This window comes from Meles meles, chromosome X (assembly GCF_922984935.1).
Source record: "Meles meles chromosome X, mMelMel3.1 paternal haplotype, whole genome shotgun sequence".
NCBI classification, from domain to species: Eukaryota; Metazoa; Chordata; class Mammalia; order Carnivora; family Mustelidae; genus Meles; species Meles meles.
The window spans coordinates 67,722,976-67,727,540 of record NC_060087.1 but is presented as its reverse complement, the minus strand read 5'-3'; the positions used below and the strand labels follow the sequence as shown (position 1 = coordinate 67,727,540).

The 4,565-nt window shown below is 39.0% G+C and overlaps 1 pseudogene; it reads right to left on the bottom strand.

Annotated features, from left to right (window-relative positions):
- Positions 1-1,201: 1,201 nt before the first annotated feature.
- LOC123935526 lies at positions 1,202-1,719 on the bottom strand (annotated as a pseudogene).
- Positions 1,720-4,565: the final 2,846 nt, after the last annotated feature.

The window sequence follows — 4,565 nt, the reverse complement described above, 5'->3', positions numbered from 1 at the left end:
TGGGTAATAGGGAGGGCACGTATTGCATGGAGCACTGGGTGTTGTGCAAAAACAATGAAAACTGTTACACTGAAAAAATAAATAAAATGGAAAAAAAATATCTATACTGCCTAGAGCAATCTGTACTTTTAATGCCATTCCGATCAACATTACACTGGCATTTTTCAAAGAGCTGGAGCAAACAATCCTAAAATTTGTAAGGAACCAGAAGAGACCCTGAATTGTTAAGGAAATGTTGAAAAAGAAAAACAAAACTGGGGGTATCACATTTCCTGATTTCAAGCTTTCCTACAAAGCTGTGGTCAACATGACAGCATGGTAGTGGCACAAATACAGACACATAGACAGTGGAACAGAGTAGAGAGCCCAGATATGGACTGGCAACTTTATGGTCAAATAATCTTCGACAAAGCAGGAAAAAATTATCCTGTGGAAAAAAGACAGTCTCTTCAATAAATGGTGCTAGGAAAACTGGACAGGTATGTGTAGAATGAAGCTCGACCATTCTCTTACACCATACACAAAGATAAACTCAAAACAGATAAAAGACCTCAATGTGAGGCAGGAATCAATCAGAATCTTAGAGGAGAACATAGGCAGTAACCTCTTCAACATCGGCCACAGTAACTTCTTTCAAGATATGTCTCCAGAGGTAAAGGAAACAAAAGCAAAAATGACCTTTTGGGACTTCACCAAGATCAAAAGCTTCTGCACAGCAAAGGAAACAGTCAACAAAACAAAAAGGCAACCCACAGAATGGGAGAATATGTTCACAAATGAAGGTATAGACAAAGAGATGATACCCAAGATCTACAAAGAACTCCTCAAACTCAATACACACAAAAAAGATAATCGTGTCAAAAAAAAATGGGCAGAAGACATGAACAGACACTTCTCCAAAGAAGACATACAAATCGCTAACAGACTCATGAAAAAATAGTCATTATCACTAGCCATCAAGGAGATTCAAATCAAAACCACATTGAGATACCACCTTACAAGAGTTAGTATGGCCAAAATTAACAAGACAGCAAAGAACATATGTTGGATAGGATGTGGAGAAAGGGGAACCCTGTTACACTCTTGGTGGGACTGCAAGTTGGTGGCGCCACTTTGGAAAGCAGTGTGGAGATTTCTTAAGAAATTAAAAATAGAACTTCCCATGAAACCAGCCTCAGCTTCTTCTAGCCATGGAGGATTTCTACCTGGGCTGGAAATGGGGGTAGAATACCCCACGGAGGACCCCTTCAATAACCACGTTTGGAAAATCACTAGCTGCAGGCAAGATGTATGGATCCCTGAGAAACAGCAGCAGCAGCTTGATTCTTCAGATTCTGTCTCATCAAAAGTTCCACAACTCTCTGCCTTTGGTAGCGAGGGCAAGTGTCGCATGTTTAGGAAATCAAGGAACAGTTGGGAAGCTCTTCATTTTCCAAAATGACAGCCTGTAAATATGTTTCCAAACATTGTCGCCATTGTTCCAAGACCTTTGGGACCCAGTTCCTAACATGTTTAGACGGGATTTCTGGGGTTTTTATACATTTCTTCAGCTTTTTGTGCAAGGCGTGAAATTCGCTGTACCTTTTTTCAACAAAGTGTTTTCTTCCATTCATTAATACTTCTATCTTAAACACCGTGTATCCCCGCTCCAGGTCACTCTCATAGTGAAAGGATGGGATGTAGACCTCCATGGCCGCTCCAGCCAACTCTATGACATAACAGCTCTAGCTCACAGTCAAATTCACAGCCCCAGCTTAAGGCAGGGCAGGGATATTTCCATTAGAATGGTGCTTTTAAAAATAGAACCTGTACCTGGGCAGTGCTGAGGTTAGGGCCATGTGTTTGAGACCTATAAGGTAGCTGCCAGTTTCGAAACTGTAGGTGACGGCGAGGAGGGGCAAGTGTAACAAAACAGAAGTTCCTCTCTGCTTTAGTTGCAGTTTGCTGATTGAACATGTTATCGGGAAGCATGGCTGAGGCCGATCTGCTTTGGTAGCTTTTTTGGTTGTTCAGATTTAAGGACGCCGGTCTTTTCATCATGAGATTTTCTCAGTCAGTGATAGGTACATTCCATGGGAGGGTCACAGAAACAGCCTGTGCTCGATGTGAGGACGGAACTAAACTGGAAATTAAACTATGCTGATGATGGTAGGTCATTTTTAAGACTCTTGTCATTGCGATTCATACAGCAGTGGAGTTGCTTCATACCTGGGGCTTAGCTTCTAGTGTCAGGACCTAAGGTGAAATGGAAGTGGAGAGCGCCTCCTTGACAGCCATTTCAAAAGGCGCCATATTGGAAATCTGCACGTCCAACACAACCAGGTTTTCCTCCGGTGTTGGAAAAAAGGACAGTTTCTTCCGTTGAAGACCATTTGACATTGTCGGTGTTCGTTAAATAGGGCAATGTTGCATAGAACCACATATTTTTCAACACTAGAATCAGTCACCCAGCACCCTCCAGGATACTTGTCTTCTGAGAGATGGACGTGAACTGTCTTTACCTGAGGAGATGCCACAATGGTAGTGCTTGGTTTCCTCAAGTTTCTTCAACCTTCATCAGGGTTTACTCTTTCATTCAATTGGTGATATTTTCATGGGATTCATTGTTATTTTCCTTATTGTTTCCTTTTCGCTGACCTCCTATATGGAATTGATCTAAGTTCAACGAATGAGCTGACTCCACTGTACATCTCACTGACATTCATATTTTATTAATATTAATATTAATATTAATAGCTAGCCTATTTATGGTTATTCATTTTACTAAGCATCTGTGTGGGAGAAAAATATTTGGTTCAAAATGAATAACTAAATCATGGTTTTTCATTAGGATCTAAATATACGGGTTTCAAGCCTGCTGCGGACTTTGAGAGATAATGTTTATAATAGATGTGTTACTTCATGCTAGAAACAGGCAAGGACTCTGTAATCTAGTATCATGAACCAAAAATAAGTGAATACTCGTGTGTGGGAGATATTTTTTAAATGTTTTGTTGTTAGCTATTTTGAGTTAAATAAAAACAAAGAACAAGAAGTAAAAAAAAAAAAAAAAATAGAACTTCCCTATGACCCTGCAATTGCACTACTGGGTATTTACTCCAAAGATGCAGATGTAGTGAAAAGAAAGGCCATCTGCACCCCAATGTTCATAGAAGCAATGGCCACAGTTGCCAAACTGTGGAGAAAACCAAGATGCCCTTCAATGGACGAATGGTTAAAGAAGATATGGTCCATATATACTACGGAGTATTATGCCTCCATCAGAAAGGATGAATATCCACTTTTTGTATCAACATGGATGGGACTCAAGGAGATTATGCTGAGTGAAATAAGCCAAGCAAAGAAAGTCAATTATCATATGGTTTCGCTTATTTGTGGAACATAAGGAATAACATGTAGGACATGGGGAGCTCAAGAGGAGAAGTGAGTTAGTGGAAATTGGAGAGAGAGATGAACCATGAGAGACTGTGGACTCTGAGAAGCAAACTGAGAGTTTTGGAGTGGAGGGGGGTGCGAGGTAGGGTGAGTCTGGTGGTGGGTATTATGGAGGGTACGTATTGTGTGGAGCACTGGGTGTGGTGCATAAACAATGAATTCTGGAATACTGAAAAGAAAAAATAAATTTAAAAAAAATGAAAGTTTTTTTGGTGGAGTCTTCTGGATTTTCTATATAGAGTATCATGATATCTGCAAATGGTGAAATTTTTATTCCTTCTTGTTGATTTGTGTGTCTTTTATTTCTTTTTTTGACTGATTACTATGGTTAGGAAATCCAGTACTATGTTAAACAACAGCAGTGAAAGTGGATATCTCTGTTTTGTTCCTGACCGTAGAGGACAACCTCTCAGTCTTTCCCCATTGAGGATGATATTAGCTGTGGGTTTTTTTTTTCATTATGTGGCCTTTATTAAGTTAAGGTATATTCCCTATAACTGCACTTTTTTGAGGGTTTTTATCATGAATGAATGCTGTACTTTGTCAAATGTTTTTCTGCATCCGTTGACATGATCATATGTTTCTTATCTTTTCTTTTATTAATATGGTGTACCACATTGACTGATTTGTGAATAGTAAACTATTCTTGCAACCCCAAAATAAATATCACTTAATTCTGATGAATGATTCTTTAATGTACTGTTAGATTTGCTTGGCTAGTATTTGGTTGAGAATTTTTGTGTCCATGTTCATCAGAGACACTGGCCTACAGTTCTCTTTTTTAGTGACATCTTTACCTGGCTTTGGTATCAGGGTAATGCTGGCCTCATAGAATGAATTTGGAAGTTTCCTTCCTTTCCTATTTTTTGTAATAGTTTGAAAATAGCTATTAACTCAAAAACTCTACCAAAAACTGCTAGAACTAATAAACAAATTTAGTAAAGTCACAGGATACAAACTCAATGTACAGAAATCTGTTGCCTTTCTAAACACCAATAATGAAGTAGCAGAAAGAGAAAATAAGGAATCAATCCCATTTACCATTGCACCAAAAGCAATAAGATACCTAGGAATGAACCTAACCAAAGGGGTAGAAGACCTGTACTCTGAAAACTATAAAACACTGATGG